Source organism: Salvelinus alpinus, chromosome 23, assembly GCF_045679555.1.
Source record: "Salvelinus alpinus chromosome 23, SLU_Salpinus.1, whole genome shotgun sequence".
NCBI lineage: Eukaryota > Metazoa > Chordata > Actinopteri > Salmoniformes > Salmonidae > Salvelinus > Salvelinus alpinus.
This window is the reverse complement of record NC_092108.1, coordinates 50,676,026-50,700,696: the sequence shown is the minus strand read 5'-3', so window position 1 is coordinate 50,700,696 and position 24,671 is coordinate 50,676,026.

Below are 24,671 nucleotides of genomic sequence, written 5' to 3'. Positions count from 1 at the left end.
TCCAGCAGGGTCAACCCCCCAAAATTGGCCTGATGGTTCATGCAGATACTGGAAAAGCAATATAGAAACCCTCATACCTCTTCACAAAAATGTACCTAAATCAATTTTGGAAAAAGGATTTTACTCACAAAAGACGTAGGAATTATTTTTTACAGTTAGAAAAGGCCATGCATCAAATAACTATTTTTCAGCAGAAGAACGAACACTCAAATGCACTATTGGATTTTGTAAGTTGTCTGCAGGTGGCTTGTTGTGAATGCACTCAAATATCAAGTCATTATCAGGTTATGTAAACTGCGTTCTAATACTAAACGGAGAAGGATTTGTCTTAATGTACAGTATATGAACGTGATGCTACGAAAAGGATTCTTTCACGTTATCAAGCTCACTCTGAGTGACAAATCACTGCCTATTACTGTGATTAAAAAGAGCATATGAAACGTTGTTTTTCATGAGGCCTACCTGTGCGCATTCCTTTAAGCACATCTGTTTGAACACCTCTCCTGTCCTTGATCCATACCACATACAGCCATTTGCCCGATCTTTTCAGTGTCCATGTGACAGATAGTTAGCTTCAACAACAAAAAATGTAACACCCATGTACAGTCATGGCCAAAAGTTTTGAGAATGACACAAATATTAATTTCCACAAAGTTTGCTGCTTCAGTGTCTTTAGATATTTTTGTCAGATGTTACTATGGAATACTGAAGTATAATTACAAGCATTTCATAAGTGTCAAAGGCTTCTATTGACAATTACATGAAGTTGAAGCAAAGAGTCAATATTTGCAGTGTTGACCCTTCTTTTTCAAGACCTCTGCAATCCGCCCTGGCATGCTGTCAACTAACCTAAATCAGTTGACAGCATGCCAGGGTGGATTGCAGAGGTCTTGAAAAAGAAGGGTCAATCCTGACTGATGGCGGCCCATTCTTGCATGATCAATGCTTGGAGTTTGTCAGAATTTGTGGGTTTTGGTTTGTCCACCCGCCTCTTGAGGATTGACCACAAGTTCTCAATGGGATTAAGATCTGGGGAGTTTCCTGGCCATGGACCCAAAATATCGATGTTTGGTTCCCCAAGTCACTTACTTATCACTTTTGCCTTATGGTAAGGTTCTCCATCATGCTGGAAAGGCATTGTTTGTCACCAAACTGTTCCTGGATGGTTGGGAGAACTTGCTCTCGAAAGATTTGTTGGTACCATTCTTTATTCATGGCTGTGTTCCTAGGCAAAATTGTGACTAAGCCCACTTCTTTGGCTGAGAGGCAATCCCACACATGAATGGTCTGATGGTAGAGCTCACCATGTCTTCTCCGGACAAGCTTTTTTACGGATGCCCCAAACAATCGGAAAGGGGATTCATCAGAGAAAATGACTTTTAGCCCAGTGCTCAGCAGTCCAATCCCTGTACCTTTTTCAGAATATCAGTCTGTCCCTGATATTTTTCCTAGAGAGAAGTGGCTTCTTTGCTGCCCTTCTTGACACCAGGCCATCCTCCAAAAGTCTTCACCTCACTGTGCGTGCAGATGCACTCACACCTGCCTGCTGCCAGCAAGCTCTGTACTGTTGGTGCTCCGAGGCCGCAGCTGAATGAACTTTAGGAGACAGTCCTGGCGCTTGCTGGACTTTCTTGGGCGCCCTGATGCTTTCTTCACAACAATTGAACCGCTCTCCTTGAAGTTCTTGATGATCCGATAAATGGTTGATTTAGGTGCAATCTTACTGGCAGCAATATCCTTGCCTGTGAAGCCCTTTTTGTTCAAAGCAATGATGACGGCACATGTTTCCTTGCAGGTAACCATGGTTGACAGAGGAAGAGCAATGATTCCAAGCACCACTCTCCTTTTGAAGCTTCCAGTCTGTTATTCGAACTCAATCAGCATGACTGAGTGATCTCCAGCCTTGTCCTCGTCAACACTCATACCTGTGTTAAGCTCTCTGGGATATGTGGGACGGTCGCGTCCCACCTGGCCAACATCCAGTGAAAATGCAGGGCGCCAAATTCAAATAAATTACTATAAAAATTAAACTTTCATGAAATCACACATTCAATATATCAAATTAAAGCTACACTGGTTGTGAATCCAGCCAACATGTCAGATTTGAAAAAATGCTTTACGGCGAAAGCAAACAATGCTATTATCTGAAGATAGCACCCCAGCTAACAATCACAGACCATCATATTTCAACCGTCCCGGCGCGACACAAAATGCAGAAATAAAGATATAATTCATGCCTTACCTTTGACGAGCTTCTTCTGTTGGCACTCCAATATGTCCCATAAACATCACAAATGGTCCTTTGTTCGACTAATTCCGTCGATATATATCCAAAATGTCCATTTATTTGGCGCGTTTGATCCAGAAAAACACCGGTTCCAACTTGCACAACGTGACTACAAAATATCTCAAAAGTTACCTGTAAGCTTTGTCCAAACATTTCAAACTACTTTTGTAATACAACTTTAGGTATTTTTTAACGTGAATAATCGATAAAATTGAAGACGGGATGATCTGTGTTCAATACCAGAGGAAAACAATGTGTAGCATGCTTTCTGGTCACGCGCCTCTAACAAACAGTACACTTCACTGGAGCCTCATTCTGAATATGGCTACTTCTTCATTTCTCAAAGGAAAAACCTCAACCAATTTCTAAAAACTGTTGAAATCCAGTGGAAGCAATAGGAACTGCAGTAAGGTCCCTTAGAAATCTGGATTCCCAATGAAACCGCATTTAAAAGAGAGTGACCTCAAAAAAATTAAATCTGAATGGTTTGTCCTCGAGGTTTTGCCTGCCAAATAAGTTCTGTTATAGTCACAGACATGATTCAAACAGTTTTAGAAATTTCAGAGTGTTTTCTATCCAATACTAATAATAATATGCATATATTAGCACCTGGGACTGAGTAGGAGGTAGTTTACTCTGGGCACGCTATTCATCGAAACGTGAAAATGCTGCCCCCTATCCTAGAGAAGTTAATGAGAGAATCACTGACATGATGTCAGCTGGTCCTTTTGTGGCAGGGCTGAAATGCAGTGGAAATGTTTTTGGGGGATTCAGTTCATTTGCATGGCAAAGAGGGAATCTGCAATTAATTGCAATTCATCTGATCACTCTTCATAACATTCTGGAGTATATGCAAATTGCTGTCATACAAACTGAGGCAGCAGACTTTGTGAAAATTTATATTTGTGTCATTCTCAAAACCTTTGGCCACGACGATATAATGAAGGCCTGCAAAGCTTACAGATTGAAGTCTAATAGCATGACATGAAAGTAGCAAACATCAGAGTGTGCGATATGAAGGTATAGTCAGTGGACATTCTGATCAGTAGGTCACTTGACCAAGGAGCTATTGAAATAAAACATTTAGAAAAATTCATGTAAAAACGTGTTAGATGAAAATGGACAAGCTAAAGGGTGTGCAATGTGTAGGTTCACTGAGTGGACATTCTGAACCGTGTTTGAAGTCACTAGGTCACATGACCAAGGAGCTATTGAAAAATAAATTAAAAAACATTCATGTAAAATCATGTGAGATGAAAATGGACAAACCTAAGGGTGTGCAATATAGAAGGGTAGTCGGTGAACAAGGAGCTATGGAAATTGTACTTACTGAAAAATTCATGTAAAATCATGTGAGATGAAAATAGACAAACTAAAGGGTGTACAATGTGTAAGCTCACTGAGTGGACATTCTGAACCTTGTTTAAAGTCAGCAGGTCACATGACCAAGGAGCTATTGAAATTTGAATGTAAAAAAAAGTTTGTACTTTGTTTACTAACTAACTAATTCAACTAGGAACGCAAAATACTGCTCACATTTCCACATGTTTTTTAGCTTTGGAAAGTGAATTATTGTCCAAATCTTGAAAATAAGACCTGGGCAATGTTGTGCGCCATTTTTACAACACCACGACACTTATTTGTAGTCTGTGGCTCAAGTGGATTGAAAGCTATTGAGGTTTGAAAGCATTAATATCCGTTGAATATCCATCTTGAAACTGTCTTTACCTCAGTGATTTGGAAAATCTTTCCATAACCACCGTAATGGTGGTGAAACCATCAGAGGGGAGATCAGTAACAAAGTCAATGGATAGATGAGACCAGGGACGCTGAAGCACAGGAAGGGGAAGGAGTTTCCAAGCTGGAGCATTACGGGGGGGGGGGTGACACTCAAAACCTCATTTAGGAGTGGTAGATTGGGATTGGGGGGATTTGGTTTGGGCACATATGGAAAAGGCGTTGACGTAGCGAGTGACTTCCTGTGCCAAGGTGGGCCACGAGAACTTTTCAATGATAGATTGGGTAGTGCGAGAAAATCTAGATGTCCAGCAACGACAGCTGTGTGTGCCCAGGTCAGCAGCCAATCCCTTATCCCTGTGGGTACGTAGACGCGCTTAGGAGGACAGTTAGTGGGTGATGGCTCCCTCTCCAGAGCCTGGCGGATGTCCACATCTACGTCCTAGACCACAGGGGCTACGACTCGAGAGGATGGGATTATAGGTGCATTCTGGACAGGACCCTCTCCCGAATCATAGAGAGAGGACAGGGCATCGGCCTTGGTGTTCTTTGAACCTGGGCGATAGGTCAGCGTGAAGTCAAATCTTGTGAAGAACGGGCCCACCTTGCTTGGCTAGATTCAGCCTCCTCGCTGTCCGTATGTACTCCAGGTTCCGATGGTCGGTGAGGATGAGGAATGGGTGCTTGGCGTCCTCCAGCCAGTTTCTCCACTCCTCTAATGCCCTTCCTTGGACACTGTGCTATCTAACCTCCAAACGAGCGTCAATGCCATACAACACTCCTTCCGTGGCCTCCAACTGCTCTTAAACGCTAGTAAAACCAAATGCATGCTTTTCAACCGTTCGCTGCCTGCACCCGCCCGCCCGACTAGCATCACCACCCTGGACGGTTCCGACCTAGAATATGTGGACATCTATAAATACCTAGGTGTCTGGCTAGACTGTAAACTCTCCTTCCAGACTCATATTAAACATCTCCAATACAAAATCAAAGCAAGAATCGGCTTTCTATTTCGCAACAAAGCCTCCTTCACTCACGCCGCCAAACTTACCCTAGTAAAACTGACTATCCTACCGATCCTCGATCTCGGCGATGTCATCTACAAAATAGCTTCCAATACTCTACTCAGCAAACTAGATGCAGTTTATCATAGTGCCATCCATTTTGTTACTAAAACACCAGATACCACCCACCACTGCGACCTGTATGCTCTAGTCGGCTGGCCCTCGCTACATATTCGTCGCCAGACCCACTGGCTCCAGGTCATCTATAAGTCCATGCTAGGTAAAGCTCTGCCTTATCTCAGTTCACTGGTCACGATAACAACACCCACCCGTAGCACGCTCTCCAGCAGGTATATCTCACTGATCATCCCAAAAGCCAACACCTCATTTGGCCGCCTTTCCTTCCAGTTCTCTGCTGCCTGTGACTGGAACGAATTGCAAAAATCGCTGAAGTTGGAGACTTTTATTTCCCTCACCAACTTTAAACATCTGCTATCTGAGCAGCTAACCGATCGCTGCAGCTGTACATAGTCCATCTGTAAACAGCCCACCCAATTTACCTACCCCATCCCCTTACTGTTTTTATTTATTTACTTTTCTGCTCTTTTGCACACCAGTATCTCTACTTGCACATGATCATCTGATGATTTATCACTCCAGTGTTAATCTGCTAAATTGTAATTATTCGCTCTTATGGCCTATTTATTGCCTACCTCCTCATGCCTTTTGCACACAATGTATATAGACACATTTTTTTTTTTCCTACTGTGTTATTGACTTGTTTATTGTTTACTCCATGTGTAACTCTGTGTTGTTGTCTGTTCACACTGCTATGCTTTATCTTGGCCAGGTCGCAGATCAAATCCGATCTGCAGATGCCATTGAGCAAATTCAATAAGTCTTTCCACAGCAGTCTTTCTTAGACAAATGAACAAATATATTGTCCACATATGATTATTTAAAAATGGCAAATGTTTGAAACAATAATAAAAGTATCTACAGTCTATGTTGGCGTGAATGTCCGGGAAAGTCGATTTGGACCCGCTTTTGTTAAGATACCGTTTGTTGAGGTGCCAATGCGGGAGAGGTGGGGGAGGTGGGTAAGCGATGATGATGAGTGGACAATTCTGTGGCTCGGACTGGGCAGAGAGGAGGATGAGGTGGAGGGAGCTTCGGGGTCATTGTTCAGATGCTTGTCACCCCCAGTCCCAGAGTCATAGCATACTCCTCCAGCATGTTGTGTGGTTTTGGTCCCGTTTCTTGGGCTGCTCAACTTCATCTTCTTGCAGCCTGTTCGTACCCGGTATTTCAATGCCAAGGGACCTTTCTAAAACAAGTGAAGTTTATATGTACAGGGGACTTTTCTGTGACTTATAACCATATTCTCAGATGAGCCTCCTCTGAGCATGTATTTTAAGAATGACATGAGCTTAAAACAAGCAATAGAGATATTTTTTTAATAAATGTGTAAGCTCTCCAAAATACATGTTGAACGTATTGCTTGGTAGAGAATCGAATTCATGAATGGATGCACCATTTCACAACCTTATACTTTCCACTTATAAATAAGGGAAACAACACAGCATATAATTTCAAGGTCTTATTAGAAAAAAGGACATTTCATGTGTTGAAGTGAAAGGGTAAATGCTTACCCTTCTCCAGGTGTAGATGTGTGCAATGTCCATTAATATGTAATAATCCTTCAATGGTTCATCTTCATACATAACTTCTATCTGTGAACAACACATTTTGAGAGAAAAGATTAGGTGTGATTAATAATTTATATAAACAGTGTGAAACTCTAGTAAAAATCTAACCATAATCAATCAGTTGTATACTGTATTTTCTTTAAAGAAACAAACAAACATCTGCTATCTGAGCAGCTAACCGATCGCTGCAGCTGTACATAGTCCATCTGTAAACAGCCCACCCAATTTACCTACCTCATCCCCTTACTGTTTTTATTTATTTACTTTTGTGCTCTTTTGCACACCAGTATCTCTACTTGCACACGATCATCTGATGATTTATCACTCCAGTGTTAATCTGCTAAATTGTAATTATTCGCTCCTATGGCCTATTTATTGCCTACCTCCTCATGCCTCAGGTCGCAGTTGTAAATGAGAACTTGTCTCAACTAGCCTACCTGGTTAAATAAAGGTGAAAAAAATAAATAAAAGCCAACTTTACCACCTGGAGCTCTCGATCACCGAAGTCTTAATTCCTCTCTGCAGGGGACAGTTTCTTAGCGTAATATACACACGGATACAATTTCTGTGGACTACCTTGTCGTTGAGACAGAACTACCGCCACACCCACCTCTGAAGCATCCACCTCCAGCACAAAGGATGTCGTGGGATCTGGGTGTCTGAGCAATGGGGCGGAGGTAAAACGTCCCTTGAGTAGATGGGAGGCCTCGTTGGCTGCTGGGCTCCACCCCAACCTACAGGGACCACCCTTGAGGAGAGAGGTGGGAGGAGTGGCGATGGAGCTGAAGTTCTTGATGAAACGGAGGTAGAAGTTGGCAAACCCCAAAAACCCTTGCAACCCCTTTATGGTGGTTGGGACTTTCCATGACCTAACCACATCTACCTTCTTGATGTCCATGCTTACTCCCTGCAGGCTGATTTGGTAGCCTAAGGAGGAGACAGCCTTCTGATTAATCTGGGACTTCTCAGCCTTGACAAACAGGTGGTTAGCCAGGAGGCGTTCCAGGACTGCTCGAACATGAGCAATGTGATACACGACCACCTGGAGTCTGTGCATGTCCCTGAACACTTCATTAACGAATACCTGGAACACTGATGAAGCATTGCTAAAAGGCATCTTCTATTCATCCCACTCTCGGGAGCCAATGAGATTGTAGGCACTCAGCAGGTCCAGTTTTGTAAAGAACCGGGCCCCGCGGACCTGTTTGATGGCTCCCGGCACCAACGGGAGAGGGTAACGGTACTTAGTGGTGACTTCATTGAGTCCTCTGTAAGCAATACATGGCCGTAACCCTCCATCCTTCTTGGCCTCAAAGAAGAAACCAGCCGACGCAGAAGAAGTGGTCGTGCGGATGAAACCTTGTTGGAGCACCTCTTGGATGTGCTCCTCCATTGCCTGGGTCTCAGCCACCGACAGAGGGTATATGAGTCTGCGCGGGGATGCAGAACCTGCAAGAAGGTTGATGGCACAGTCCCAAGGGTGATGAGGAGGAAGACAGTTGGTGCGGGTCTTGGAAAATACTTCCCGCATGTCCTGGTATACCTCTGGGATATTGGTTTGAATGATAACCACAGGACTCTCAATCGACGTGGAACCACAGGGGATGGGGAACCAGGTCCTTCGGCATTTGGGTGACCAGTCTGTGATTCTCATCCTCAACCATGAGATAGTGGGGTTAACTTCTAACGAGTCAGAAACCCGGATCCGGGAGCACCCCCCACCCCCCACCAGTAAAAAAGCTGAATAGCATAGCTAGCATAGCGTCACAAGTAAATAGTAGCATCTAAATATCATTCAATCACAAGTCCAAGATACCAGATGAAAGATCCACTTCTTGTGAATCCAGCAATCATTTCTGATTTTTAAAATGTTTTACAGGGAAGACACAATATGTAAATCTATTAGCTAACCACGTTAGCAAAAGACACCATTTTCTTTGTCCACCATTTTTTCTCTCCACCAGTAGCTATCACCAATTCGGCCAAATAAAGATATTGATAGCCACTAACCAAGAAAAAACCTCATCAGATGACAGTCTGATAACATATTTATTGTATAGGATAGTTTTTGTTAGAAAAATGTGCATATTTCAGGTAGAAATCATAGTTTACAATTGCACCCACCATCACAACTCGACTAGAATAAATACAGAGAGCAACGTGTATTACCAATTTACTCATCATAAAACATTTCTTAAAAATAGACAAAGCATAGCATTGGAAAGACACAGATCTTGTGAATTCAGACAATATTTCAGATGTTCTAAGTGTTTTACAGCGAAAACACAATAAATCGTTATATTAGCATACCACATGTGCAAACGTTACCCGAGCATTGATACAAGCCAAAGAGAGAGATAACGTAATCATCGCCAAAATGTATTAATTTTTTCACTAACCTTCTCAGAATTCTTCCGATGACACCCCTGTAACATCATATTACAACATACATATAGAGTTTGTTCGAAAATGTGCATATTTAGCCACAAAAAAACGTGGTTATAACATGACAATACTAGCAAAACTAGCCTGAAAATGTCGGGCTCCATTTTGGACAGTGATCTGGCGTAATGAATAACTAATCGTAAACTTGACTAAAAAATATAGGGTGGACAGCAATCGAAAGACAAATTAGTTCTTAATGCAATCGCTGAATTACATTTCTAAAAATATCCTTACTGTGCAATACAGGGTTCGCCAAGCGAAGCTATACCAAAAAAAATGGCGGAATATGCGTATAACATTTTTCGACAGAACAACGATTTATCATCATAAATAGTTCTTACTGTGAGCCGTTCTTCCATCAGTATCTTGGGCAATGTATCCTTTCTTGGGTCTAATCTTCTTTTGGTCGAAAGCTGTCCTCTTGTCCGTCGAAATGCCCACTAACGTTCGACCGGGACCCCGAAACGTGCCCGGTGCTTCAATGTGCATCACAAAGCAATGCCTCAACATCGCACTAAACGGATATAAATTGCTATAAAACGGTTAAAATTAACTACCTTATGATGTTTTTAACACCTATAACGAGTAAAAACATGACCGGCGATATATAAGTGGCTAAACCAACGCTTGGAAAGAGAGAGAGTCCGACGTCCATCTTGCGTGAGGCGCAGCAGGAAAAGAACGGTACATCCGGTCTTTTCTGTTTTATACTGGCCCTGATTGCGCAATCGACTCCATTCAAATTGTCACCTCTTACTGACATCTAGAGGAAGGCATGGGCAGTGTTTGTATCCTCATAGGATTTACAGGGACTTTAAAACTGACCTGGGACCAGAGGCCAAAATGTCTGAAATCTCACTCCATATCAGGAAAAGTGCTGTAGAATGAGTTCTGTTTCACTCAGAGACATAATTCAAACGGCTATAGAAACTAGAGAGTGTTTTCTATCCAATAATAACTATAATATGCATATTGTACGAGCAAGAATTGAGTATGAGGCAGTTTAATTTGGAGACGATAAATGCTAATGTTGAAACAGCACCCCCTATATTGAGAAAAGGTTAACCACTCTGGGATATGTGGGACGTTTGCGTCCCACTTGGCCAATAGCCTGAAAAAATGTAGCGCGACAAATTCAAAAAAATGATATAAAATCAAACTTTCATTAAATCACACATGTAAGATACCAAATTAAAGCTACACTCGTTGTGAATCCAGCCAATATGTCAGATTTCAAAAAGGCTTTTCGGCGAAAGCATAAGATGCTATTATCTGATGATAGCACAACAGTAAACAAAGAGAGTGTAGCATATTTCAACCCTGCAGGCGCGACACAAAACGCAGATATAAAATATAAATCATGCCTTACCTTTGACGAGCTTCTTTTGTTGGCACTCCAATATGTCCCATAAACATCACAAATGGTACTTTTGCTCGACTAATTCCGTCCATATATATCCAAATTGTCCATTTATTTGGCGCGTTTGATCCAGAAAAAAACAGCTTCCAATTTGCGCAACGTCACTACAAATTATCTCAAAAATGACCTCTAAACTTTGCCAAAACATTTCAAACTACTTTTGTAATACAACTTTAGGTATTTTTAAACGTTAATAATTGATCAAATTGAAGACGGGTCTATCTGTTTTCAATACAGGAGGACAACAAACTAACGCTACTTTTCTAGTCTTACGCAACTCTCAAACAGTACACATAACGTTGCTCTGATTCAAGATGGCCGTACTTCTTCATTGCACAAAGGAATAACCTCAACCAATTTCCAAAGACTGGTGACATCTAGTGGAAGCGGTAGGAACTGCAAACAAGTCCATTAGAAATCTAGTATCCCAATGAAACTCATTGAACAGACAGTGACCTAAAAAAAAAAAAAAATCAGAATGGTTAGTCCTCGGGGTTTTGCCTGCTACATAAGTTCTGTTATACTCATAGACATGATTCAAACAGTTTTAAAAACTTCAGAGTGTTTTCTATCCAAATCTACCAATCATTTGCATATTTTATATTCTGGGGATGAGTAGAAGGAAGTTGAAATTGGGCACGATATTTATCCGAAAGTGAAAATGCTGCCCCCTATCCAGAAGAAGTTTTAACAAGGACCTATTGAATCAGACAAATGGGCTACGTTTGCGCGCAACTCACACAGGTCTAATCAACCATATCCTTGTCATACGAAATCAGACAACATAGTCACAACTTAAACAGACTGAACAACTGGTCAGATGAACCGTCTGAAGAAATCAGATGAATAACCCCACCCAACTGAGCCAGTCAAATCAGATAGTGCACACAACTCTCCCTCTCCAATGGCCACACACGAATTACTATACTTGTATTCACAGTTGCAACCCTCAAAAGCTTCTTATTATACCCCCAATATTTACCATGCATTTCATTGAAGTCATAAGCTCCCAATATTTCTTTGGTTTGTCAAATTTGGAGAGACCTATGGTGATCTACCTCTGAAAACAGGTTCCTAGAGCGGACCACACAAGAACTATAGGTAAGAACTCAGTTTACCGTCTTAACAATCGGCCGCTTGTGTTTTGTGCAGTCCGTCCAGGAAACCCATTCACAGCTGCAGATTTTCACCGTCTCTGGTCCCTTTTCGCCACTCCTGGCTAGCTCGCCATTTATGTCATGGAAATATTTGGTCAATCATATTTCACAAATACCAGAGCATGTGAGTTCAAATATACTTTTTATTACTTCATAATAAAAGCCGAGCTGGATCATGAAACAACTGCCTTCCAGTCTTGGCACAAACTACTTATAGATTTGTCCTCCTTACGTCATACTCATAGTAACTCCTCTTAATGATTTATCACCTCTGGCATTCAGCCACAGTTATCATATTGCCTTCATATTAGAAAATGCAACCTGTTGTCACGCCCTGGCCTTAGTATTCTTTGTTTTCTTTATTATTTTAGTTAGGTCAGGGTGTGACATAGGGAATGTATGTGTTTTGTATTGTCTAGGGGTTTTGTATGGTAAATGGGTCAGTGTCTTGTCTAGGTGTTTGTATGTCTACGGCTGCCTAGATTGGTTCTCAATTAGAGGCAGCTGTGGTTCATTGTCTCTGATTGAGAGCCATATTTAAGGCAGTCATAGGCATTGGGGTTTTGTGGGTAATTGTCTATGTTGTACGTTTGTAGCTTGTGTGTGCACTTTTATAGGTTTATAGCTTCACGGTCGTTTCTTGTTTTGTTTCGTTTTGTTATAGTGTTCGTTGCGTGTTTTTTTCCTTTCTCTAATAAAAGAGAATGTATTTTTCACACGCTGCGCCTTGGTCCTCTCTCTCTCCGCAAGACGATCGTGGCAGAATTACCCACCTAAACCGGACCAAGCAGCGTGTCAAGCAGCAACAGGAGCTATACACAAAGGATTCATGGACATGGGAGGAGATACTGGATGGAAAGGGTCCTTGGGCACAACCGGGAGAATATCACCTCCCTCGTGAAGAGCTGGAGGCAGCTAAAGCCGAGAGGAGGCGATATGAGGAGGCAGCACGGAAGCAAGGCTGGAAGCCCGCGAGTACAACCCAAACATTTCTTGGGGGGGGGGGGCTAAAAGGGAGTGTGGCGAAGTCAGGTAGGAGACCTGCGCCTACTCCCTGTACTTACCGTGGAGAGCGAGAGTACGGGCAGACACCGTGTTACGCAGTAGAGCGCATGGTGTCTCCTGTACGTGTTCATAGCCCAGTGCGGGTTATTCCACCTCCCCGCACTGGCAGGGCTAGATTGAGGATTGAGCCGGATGTCATGAAGCCGGCCCAACGCATCTGGCCACCAGTGCGTCTCCTCGGGCCGGCTTACATGGCACCAGCCTTACGCATGGTGTCCCCGGTTCGCCTACATAGCCCGGTGCGGGTTATTCCACCTCCCCGCACTGGTCGGGCGAAGGGGAACATACAACCCGGTAAGGTTGGGCAGGCTCAGTGCTCAAGGGAGCCAGTACGCCTGCACGGTCCGGTATTTCCGGTGCCACCTCCCTGCCCCAACCCAGTACCACCAGTGCCTACACCACGCACCAGGCTTCCTGTGCGTCTCCAGAGCCCTGTTCCTCCTCCACGCACTAGCCCTATGGTGCGTGTCTCCAGCCCATTACCACCAGTGCCTACACCAGTGCCTACACCACGCACCACGCCTCCTGTGCGTCTCCAGAGTCCTGTGCGTCCTGTTGCTGCTCCCCGCACTAGCCCTGAGATGCGTGTCTTTAGCCCGGTACCTCCAGTTCCGGCACCACGCACCAGGCATACAATGTGCCTCAGCCGGCCAGAGCTGCCCGTCTGCCAAGCACCGTCAGAGCTGCCCGTCTGCCAAGCACCGTCAGAGCTGCCCGTCTGCCAAGCACCGTCTGAGCTGCCCGTCTGCCAAGCACCGTCTGAGCTGCCCGTCTGCCAAGCACCGTCTGAGCTGCCCGTCTGCCAAGCACCGTCTGAGCTGCCCGTCTGCCAAGCACCGTCAGAGCTGCCCGTCTGTCCCAAGCCGGTGTCAGAGCTGCCCGTCTGTCCCGAGCCGCTAGAGCCGTCCGCCAGACAGGATCAGCGAGAGCCGTCCGCCAGACAAGATCAGCCAGAGCCGTCCGCCAGACAGGATCAGCCAGACCCGTCCGCCAGACAGGATCAGCGAGAGCCGTCCGCCAGACAGGATCAGCCAGAGCCGTCCGCCAGACAGGATCAGCCAGAGCCGTCCGCCAGACAGGATCAGCCAGAGCCGTCCGCCAGACAGGATCAGCCAGAGCCGTCCGCCAGACAGGATCAGCCAGAGCCGTCCGCCAGACAGGATCAGCCAGAGCCGTCCGCCAGACAGGATCAGCCAGAGCCGTCCGCCAGACAGGATCAGCCAGAGCCGTCCGCCAGACAGGATCAGCCAGAGCCGTCCGCCAGACAGGATCAGCCATAGCCGTCCGCCAGCCATGAGCAGCCAGAGCTGTCGGCCAGCCATGAGCAGCCAGATCCGTCAGCCAGCCATGAGCAGCCAGATCTGTCAGCCAGCCATGAGCAGCCAGATCCGTCAGCCAGCCATGAGCAGCCAGATCCGTCAGCCAGCCATGAGCAGCCAGATCCGTCAGCCAGCCATGAGCAGCCAGATCCGTCAGCCAGCCATGAGCAGCCAGATCAGTCAGCCAGCCATGAGCAGCCAGATCCGTCAGCCAGCCATGAGCAGCCAGATCCGTCAGCCAGCCATGAGCTGCCAGATCCGTCAGCCAGCCATGAGCAGCCAGATCCGTCAGCCAGCCATGAGCTGCAGTCCCTCAGTCCGGAGCTGCCGTCCCTCAGTCCGGAGCTGCAGTCCTTCAGTCCGGAGCTGCAGTCCTTCAGTCCGGAGCTGCAGTCCCTCAGTCCGGAGCTACCCCTCTGTCCGGAGCTACCCCTCTGTCCGGAGCTACCCATCCGTCCGGTGGCGCCCTCTGGGATGGTCTTCAGTCCGGGACTTGCTACAAGGCGCCACCAAAGCGGGTATGGACAATGGTGGAGTGGGGGCCACGTCCCGCACCCGAGCCGCTGCCATAATAAGGCCCACCCCGGACCCTCCCCTTCAATGTCAGGTTGTGCGGCCGGAGTCCGCACCTTTGGGGGGGGTACTGTCACGCCCTGGCCTTAGTATTCTTTGTTTTCTTTATTATTTTAGTTAGGTCAGGGTGTGACATGGGGAATGTATGTGTTTTTGTATTGTCTAGGGGTTTTGTATGGTAAATGGGTCAGTGTCTTGTCTAGGTGTTTGTATGTCTACAGCTGCCTAGATTGGTTCTCAATTAGAGGCAGCTGTGGTTCATTGTCTCTGATTGAGAGCCATATTTAAGGCAGTCATAGGCATTGGGGTTTTGTGGGTAATTGTCTATGTTGTACGTTTGTAGCTTGTGTGTGCACTTTTATAGGTTTATAGCTTCACGGTCGTTTCTTGTTTTGTTTCGTTTTGTTATAGTGTTCGTTGCGTGTTTTTTTCCTTTCTCTAATAAAAGAGAATGTATTTTTCACACGCTGCGCCTTGGTCCTCTCTCTCTCCGCAAGACGATCGTGACAGAATTACCCACCTAAACCGGACCAAGCAGCGTGTCAAGCAGCAACAGGAGCTATACACAAAGGATTCATGGACATGGGAGGAGATACTGGATGGAAAGGGTCCTTGGGCACAACCGGGAGAATATCACCTCCCTCGTGAAGAGCTGGAGGCAGCTAAAGCCGAGAGGAGGCGATATGAGGAGGCAGCACGGAAGCAAGGCTGGAAGCCCGCGAGTACAACCCAAACATTTCTTGGGGGGGGGGGGGCTAAAAGGGAGTGTGGCGAAGTCAGGTAGGAGACCTGCGCCTACTCCCTGTACTTACCGTGGAGAGCGAGAGTACGGGCAGACACCGTGTTACGCAGTAGAGCGCATGGTGTCTCCTGTACGTGTTCATAGCCCAGTGCGGGTTATTCCACCTCCCCGCACTGGCAGGGCTAGATTGAGGATTGAGCCGGATGTCATGAAGCCGGCCCAACGCATCTGGCCACCAGTGCGTCTCCTCGGGCCGGCTTACATGGCACCAGCCTTACGCATGGTGTCCCCGGTTCGCCTACATAGCCCGGTGCGGGTTATTCCACCTCCCCGCACTGGTCAGGCGAAGGGGAACATACAACCAGGTAAGGTTGGGCAGGCTCAGTGCTCAAGGGAGCCAGTACGCCTGCACGGTCCGGTATTTCCGGTGCCACCTCCCTGCCCCAACCCAGTACCACCAGTGCCTACACCACGCACCAGGCTTCCTGTGCGTCTCCAGAGCCCTGTTCCTCCTCCACGCACTAGCCCTATGGTGCGTGTCTCCAGCCCATTACCACCAGTGCCTACACCAGTGCCTACACCACGCACCACGCCTCCTGTGCGTCTCCAGAGTCCTGTGCGTCCTGTTGCTGCTCCCCGCACTAGCCCTGAGATGCGTGTCTTTAGCCCGGTACCTCCAGTTCCGGCACCACGCACCAGGCATACAGTGTGCCTCAGCCGGCCAGAGCTGCCCGTCTGCCAAGCACCGTCAGAGCTGCCCGTCTGCCAAGCACCGTCAGAGCTGCCCGTCTGCCAAGCACCGTCTGAGCTGCCCGTCTGCCAAGCACCGTCTGAGCTGCCCGTCTGCCATGCTCCGTCAGCCAGCCATGAGCTGCCAGATCCGTCAGCCAGCCATGAGCAGCCAGATCCGTCAGCCAGCCATGAGCTGCAGTCCCTCAGTCCGGAGCTGCCGTCCCTCAGTCCGGAGCTGCAGTCCTTCAGTCCGGAGCTGCAGTCCTTCAGTCCGGAGCTGCAGTCCCTCAGTCCGGAGCTACCCCTCTGTCCGGAGCTACCCCTCTGTCCGGAGCTACCCATCCATCCGGTGGCGCCCTCTGGGATGGTCTTCAGTCCGGGACTTGCTACAAGGCGCCACCAAAGCGGGTATGGACAATGGTGGAGTGGGGGCCACGTCCCGCACCCGAGCCGCTGCCATAATAAGGCCCACCCCGGACCCTCCCCTTCAATGTCAGGTTGTGCGGCCGGAGTCCGCACCTTTGGGGGGGGTACTGTCACGCCCTGGCCTTAGTATTCTTTGTTTTCTTTATTATTTTAGTTAGGTCAGGGTGTGACATGGGGAATGTATGTGTTTTTGTATTGTCTAGGGGTTTTGTATGGTAAATGGGTCAGTGTCTTGTCTAGGTGTTTGTATGTCTACAGCTGCCTAGATTGGTTCTCAATTAGAGGCAGCTGTGGTTCATTGTCTCTGATTGAGAGCCATATTTAAGGCAGTCATAGGCATTGGGGTTTTGTGGGTAATTGTCTATGTTGTACGTTTGTAGCTTGTGTGTGCACTTTTATAGGTTTATAGCTTCACGGTCGTTTCTTGTTTTGTTTCGTTTTGTTATAGTGTTCGTTGCGTGTTTTTTTCCTTTCTCTAATAAAAGAGAATGTATTTTTCACACGCTGCGCCTTGGTCCTCTCTCTCTCCGCAAGACGATCGTGACAGAATTACCCACCTAAACCGGACCAAGCAGCGTGTCAAGCAGCAACAGGAGCTATACACAAAGGATTCATGGACATGGGAGGAGATACTGGATGGAAAGGGTCCTTGGGCACAACCGGGAGAATATCACCTCCCTCGTGAAGAGCTGGAGGCAGCTAAAGCCGAGAGGAGGCGATATGAGGAGGCAGCACGGAAGCAAGGCTGGAAGCCCGCGAGTACAACCCAAACATTTCTTGGGGGGGGGGGCTAAAAGGGAGTGTGGCGAAGTCAGGTAGGAGACCTGCGCCTACTCCCTGTACTTACCGTGGAGAGCGAGAGTACGGGCAGACACCGTGTTACGCAGTAGAGCGCATGGTGTCTCCTGTACGTGTTCATAGCCCAGTGCGGGTTATTCCACCTCCCCGCACTGGCAGGGCTAGATTGAGGATTGAGCCGGATGTCATGAAGCCGGCCCAACGCATCTGGCCACCAGTGCGTCTCCTCGGGCCGGCTTACATGGCACCAGCCTTACGCATGGTGTCCCCGGTTCGCCTACATAGCCCGGTGCGGGTTATTCCACCTCCCCGCACTGGTCAGGCGAAGGGGAACATACAACCAGGTAAGGTTGGGCAGGCTCAGTGCTCAAGGGAGCCAGTACGCCTGCACGGTCCGGTATTTCCGGTGCCACCTCCCTGCCCCAACCCAGTACCACCAGTGCCTACACCACGCACCAGGCTTCCTGTGCGTCTCCAGAGCCCTGTTCCTCCTCCACGCACTAGCCCTATGGTGCGTGTCTCCAGCCCATTACCACCAGTGCCTACACCAGTGCCTACACCACGCACCACGCCTCCTGTGCGTCTCCAGAGTCCTGTGCGTCCTGTTGCTGCTCCCCGCACTAGCCCTGAGATGCGTGTCTTTAGCCCGGTACCTCCAGTTCCGGCACCACGCACCAGGCATACAGTGTGCCTCAGCCGGCCAGAGCTGCCCGTCTGCCAAGCACCGTCAGAGCTGCCCGTCTGCCAAGCACCGTCAGAGCTGCCCGTCTGCCAAGCACCGTCTGAGCTGCCCGTCTGCCAAGCACCGTCTGAGCTGCCCGTCTGCCAAGCACCGTCAGAGCTGCCCGTCTGTCCCAAGCCGGTGTCAGAGCTGCCCGTCTGTCCCAAGCCGGTGTCAGAGCTGCCCGTCTGTCCCGAGCCGCTAGAGCCGTCCGCCAGACAGGATCAGCGAGAGCCGTCCGCCAGACAGGATCAGCCAGAGCCGTCCGCCAGACAGGATCAGCCAGAGCCGTCCGCCAGACAGGATCAGCGAGAGCCGTCCGCCAGACAGGATCAGCCAGAGCCATCCGCCAGACAGGATCAGCCAGAGCCGTCCGCCAGACAGGATCAGCCAGAGCCGTCCGCCAGACAGGATCAGCCAGAGCCGTCCGCCAGCCATGAGCAGCCAGAGCCGTCCGCCAGACAGGATCAGCCATAGCCGTCCGCCAGCCATGAGCAGCCAGAGCCGTCAGCCAGCCATGAGCAGCCAGATCCGTCAGCCAGCCATGAGCAGCCAGATCCGTCAGCCAGCCATGAGCAGCCAGATCCGTCAGCCAGCCATGAGCTGCAGTCCCTCAGTCCGGAGCTGCCGTCCCTCAGTCCGGAGCTGCCGTCCTTCAGTCCGGAGCTGCAGTCCTTCAGTCCGGAGCTGCAGTCCCTCAGTCCGGAGCTACCCCTCTGTCCGGAGCTACCCCTCTGTCCGGAGCTACCCATCCGTCCGGTGGCGCCCTCTGGGATGGTCTTCAGTCCGGGACTTGCTACAAGGCGCCACCAAAGCGGGTATGGACAATGGTGGAGTGGGGGCCACGTCCCGCACCCGAGCCGCTGCCATAATAAGGCCCACCCCGGACCCTCCCCTTCAATGTCAGGTTGTGCGGCCGGAGTCCGCACCTTTGGGGGGGGGGGTACTGTCACGCCCTGGCCTTAGTATTCTTTGTTTTATTTATTATTTTAGTTAGGTCAGGGTGTGACATGGGGAATGTACGTGTTTTTGTATTGTCTAGGGGTTTTGTATGGTAAATGGGTCAGTGTCTTGTCTAGGTGTTTGTATGTCTACGGCTGCCTAGATTGGTTCTCAATTAGAGGCAGCTGTGGTTCATTGTCTCTGATTGAGAGCCATATTTAAGGCAGTCATAGGCATTGGGGTTTTGTGGGTAATTGTCTATGTTGTACGTTTGTAGCTTGTGTGTGCACTTACGTTTATAGCTTCACGATCGTTTGTTGTTTTGTTTCGTTTTGTTATAGTGTTCGTTGCGTGTTTTTTTCCTTTCTCTAATAAAAGAGAATGTTATTTTCACACGCTGCGCCTTGGTCCTCTCTCTCTCCGCAAGACGATCGTGACACCTGTAGAGTCACATAAATAGTTTCATTTATGTATGACCATAGCAACAGACCTTGGCACTCTACAGGAATAACCAATAGATGTTATCCTGCTGACTCCTCAGAAAGGGACACCCCTGTTCTGGAAAAAACCCAAGAGGTGTAACCATACTTGGCCATAATAGTTACAAGAATAACCACGTGCATGTCTAATGGTGTCCAATGACCTAGAGCACATAGAGTACACTAGTTTTGCTGGCTCCTTCTGAACTAAATAATTGCCACATATGTACTGAAAAATTCACAATATAGCTAGATAGTGTGGTCTTCAGCTTATCATGAGATACTCTACCTCAGGCAAGCAATAGCTCGAGACTTCCTTAGATATCGTGCACCAGCTGTTATTTACAAAAATACTTAGTCCGCCATCCCTTGTCTTACCAGATGCAACTGTTCTATCCTGCCGGTACAGCGTATAACCAGCAAGCTGTATGTTGATTGTGTCGTCGTTCAGCCACGACTCCGTGAAGCATAAGATATTACAGTTTTGAATGTGCCGTTGGTAGTTTAATCTTCTGCGTAGGTCATCGATATTATTCTCCAAAGATTGCACGCTTGCTCGCAGAATGGAAGAAAGTGGGGGTTTATTCGATCGCCTAAAAATTCTCAGAAGGCAGCCCTCTGGCCCCTTTTTCTCTGCCTCCTCTTCATGCAAATCACCGGGATCTTGGCTTGTTCCCGAGAAAGTAGTATATCATTCGCGTTGGTCTCGTCAGACTCGTTAAAGGAAAAAAAGGATTCTGCCAGTCCGTGGTGAGTAATCGCAGTCCTGATGTCCAGAACTTATTTTCGGTTGTAAGAGATGGTAGTAGCAACATTATGTACAAAATAAGTAAAAAAATAAGTTACAAACAATGTAAATAAACGAACAAAAAAACACAATCAGTTGGGGACACGTAAAACCTCAGCCTTCTTTTCCGGCACCAAACAGCACCCTACAGAGGGAAATGTCCCCAATCACCACCCTAGGGAATTGGGATATTATTATTTTTAGACCAGAGGAAAGAGTGTATCCTACTGTCCCTCCAACACCACTTCCAGCAGCATCTGGTCTCCCATTCAGGGACCGACCAGGACCAACCCTGCTTAGCTTCAGAGGTAAGCCAGCAGCGGGACGCAAGGTGGTATGCGGCTGGCTCTTATGGTTTTGGCCCTATAAGTTTCAGCGGAATAAGAAGAAGTAGTATGAACCATTTCTAAAGTTGTGCTTTGTTTTCAACAAACATACCTAATTAAGCATGTGTATGGGACGAGGGGAGGAACGTATGGTCTTGCCACAGAGTACTGAACACGGTTATAATCCACTTTGGCGCAGTGCGCCACTCTACACAGTTACAGTCCATCAGTATGAGTGTGTGTTGTCTGCGTGTGTGAAGGACTGTGTCTGTGTGTGAAAGTGAATGAGTGAGTGAGCATCTACCTGTCTTTGTGTGTGTGTGAATACGTGGGTATCTTCCTAAGCCTATGTTTGTGTGTTTACAGAATGTGTACTATGCATCGGTCCAGAATGCATCAGTGCGGAATTATTGCCTCTGTGTGTGTGTGTTTGTGTGTGTGCACGCCAGCATGCCTTTGTCTGTGCGCACATGTGTCTCTGGTAATACTCTACCCTGCACCCAGTGTATTTATGTGTGCATCACTCAAATTGGATCGTGAGGCATCTTGTCGCTGTTGTGCTATCAGTTTGACAGTGCCAGCAACCTCTTGCCAGAAACGTCACTCCTCACTCTAAACCGGGTATCAAACTGAACAGTAGTTGACATTTCCATTCTACTATCCCAACACCTTGATCTGAAAGCCACGCTTTTTCTTCTGTGAGAAGGGAAAAGGGGAATGGGTGTGAAAGCAGGAAGCGACATTTCGTAAATGATCATGTCAAAAACTGTGCGTTGGTATGTTACCGTTGCCGCTCTAAGTCAGTCCGTAGTTTTCGACATCCAAAACATCTGAGAATGTTCTTCTTCAGGTTTTTGACTGCTTACAAATGTATTCACAAATACATTTGACTGATTGATTGAAGTGTCAACATCAACAGTTGTCACAAAGTGCTTCAGAAACTTGTATTTGAAAAACATTAATAAATGTATCAACAATGATGTCAAGGTTGGCGTTGCACTGCATTGGTTGTAGCACTGAATTGACAGAAATATGTGCTTTGGGTATAACGAGTTAGAAAACAGAAATTGATGATAATAAACATGAATCCAATAGGGGGGATAATTATATATAGGCTTATTTAATGAGTTTTAAAATGAGAAACTTGAATTGGAATATGACACAAATATCACACATTTTAGATATTGCATGTTATTCCCAAACAATTGTACTAAATCAACATTTCCCTCAAAGTAGCATGGAAACATTATTTTCCCCAAAAAAATCTGTAGAAGGAAACAGGTTCTCAGATATCTACACACCGCAAACACAAGATACATTGTGAAAGAGACCTTTTGTCTACCCTATATTTTACCTCACAGAGCAAAACTGGCGCACACTCTTACGTGTTTGTATTCTCGATCTTCAGAAAACACTTATGGGATTACAGATAAAGCCAAATGTTTCAGTTTAATGATTATATAATCACACAACTATATTAGATAAAGGGTCAACCTAAACAATCTTGCGTATGCGCAGTAATATAATGGCTATGCTAGCTGTTCCTGTAGACTTCCAGTCTAGTTAGCATGCTGGACCTTCCTTTCCAAAATCCCGAACCATCCCTTTAATGCCAAGGAAGCATGTGCACTCATAAAATGAAATAGAATTAGTTCCGCATTTTAAGCCGATCAAATTGTTATTTGGATATGATTATTGTACGGGAGGAACTAAGATGACTGCCATTAGGGATCCGTGTCCCGCTAGCGTTCCACAACGACAACATCCGGTCAAATTGCAGAGAGCGAAATTCAAAATAGAAAACTCGTAATATTAAACATTCATGAAAATACAAGTGTCTTACATTGTTTAAAAGCTTAACTTCTTGTTAATCCAACCGCGTTGTCAGATTTCAAAAAGGCTATACGGCGAAAGCATACAATGCGATTATCTGAGGACAGCACACCACATCAAAATACTTTTTCAAACCAGCACACAATAAATCACTTACCTTTGAAGATCTTCCTCTGTTTGCAATCCAAAGGGTCCCAGCTACACAATGAATGGTCATTTTATTCGATAAAGTCCCTCTTTATATCCAAAAAAGTCAGTTTAGTTGGTGCCATTGAACTCAGTAATCAACTCGTTCAACATGCATACAAACAAATCCAAAAAGTTACTGATAAAGTTCGTCCAAACAAGTCCTCAGGTACTCTAATAGTTAAATAAATGATATGATTTACGACGGAGAATAGTATGTTCAATGGGGAAGATAAATAACGAAGGACGTGCACCTCATTCACTCGCGCAACAAGACTACTTTTCTAATGAGGGACACCTTGGAAAAACTACAACTACTTGTTAATTTTTCAAAAAACAAGCCTGAAACCCTTTCTAAAGACTGTTGACATCTAGTGGAAACCATATGAACTGTAATCTGGGTCCTATCTATTTGTTTTTTCCATAGGCTATCATTGAAATGGCCTGACCTCAAAAACAAATATCTGGATGGATTTTCCTCGGGTTTTCACCTGCCATATCAGTTCTGTTATACTCACAGACATTATGTTAAGCTTTGACAGTGTCCGAGTTCTTACTCTAATACTTAGAATCTAACAGTAGGTTAAGGTCTTTGTTGTGGTCACACTGTTGTTGTTTTCTATCTAAAGCAATAGCATTGTGACTGATAGGAGGAAGATGTTAAACAGGTGTGGAGCAAGAATGCACTCTTGGTGTACGCCAGTGCACACTTGAAAGGTGAGACAGTTTAAAGGAGTCCCCCCCTCCACAAAACATACACCTCTTTCTTTTTAAGACCATTGCATCAAGCGTCAATGTGCAAGGCTTGGTTTTGGCATTTGATTTTACCATCTGATTTAAATCATCTATAGCAGGGCTCTCCAACCCTAATCTAACGCACCTGATTCCAATAATTAGCTGGTTGATAAGCTGAATCAGGTTAGTTACAACTGGGGTTGGATTGAAAACCTACATGAGGATAGCTCTCCAGAACAGATTTGTAGAGCCTTTGCAGGGTTTCTGTATAAGCACTTTGTGACATCTGCTGATGTAAAAAGGGCTTTTTCAAATAGATTAGATTCATTGCTCTATAGCATTGCAAAGAAAGCCCCGCTCACAGTTCAAGGACAAACTCCATCTAAGAGATTGTGTGACTCACACTCCTGGCATCCTATGGTCACGTGCCATCTTCCCCTCATGGAATTAGCGCAGAATGTTAACGAATAACCTCGGGCAGCCAAACTTGAGAACTTCCCACAGGAGCTCTCTGTTGACCATTTCAAAGGCCTTGGAGTGGTCAACAAAGGCCATGAACAGGTACTGGTGCTGCTCCTGGCATTTTTCCTGAAGCACACACACAGAGCACCTCCATCATGCTCTCCTGCCTCACTAAAAGAATGAGAAATCAAAATATCATCTGATTGTAGCATGCCACTGGAACGAGCAATATGGAAACCTGAAAATAGGCCCTGATAATAAAGATGCAGATAGGGGACCATATAAGCCGTCACACAAGAAATGTGGCGACAACACAAATGTCAACTTGATGCCCAGACAGCCAATTTAAAGAGCTGCATCTCTCATAGTGCACAGTTTGGTATTTGAGCCCATTGTAATTCCAACGTGTGGAGGTGAATACTAAATATGCTAGGTGCCCGAATCAGAATTGGGCGATGGTAACCTTGGGTTGTGTATCAGGGCTCAAGCCGTGTAGCGAAATCCCTCATCCTTATCACATTCTCATTTGCCCATGTGGTGCCTACCTCATCTTCAGCCAGTCTCAGCTGCTGAAGACTGTGTGTGTGTGTGTGAATCTGTGGTGGTCTCAGTATGGGTTTATGTTTGTTATTTTCACACATTGCAGCTGTAATATAATGTGTGGTTGCCATCTCTTCAGAGGAACCTCAGTAACTCTCAATTAGTGTACCTCCAAAAGTATGTCTGACTCCATCTTAATTTAACACTTTAGTAATGGACTAATACACCACATTACCACAACCAAGG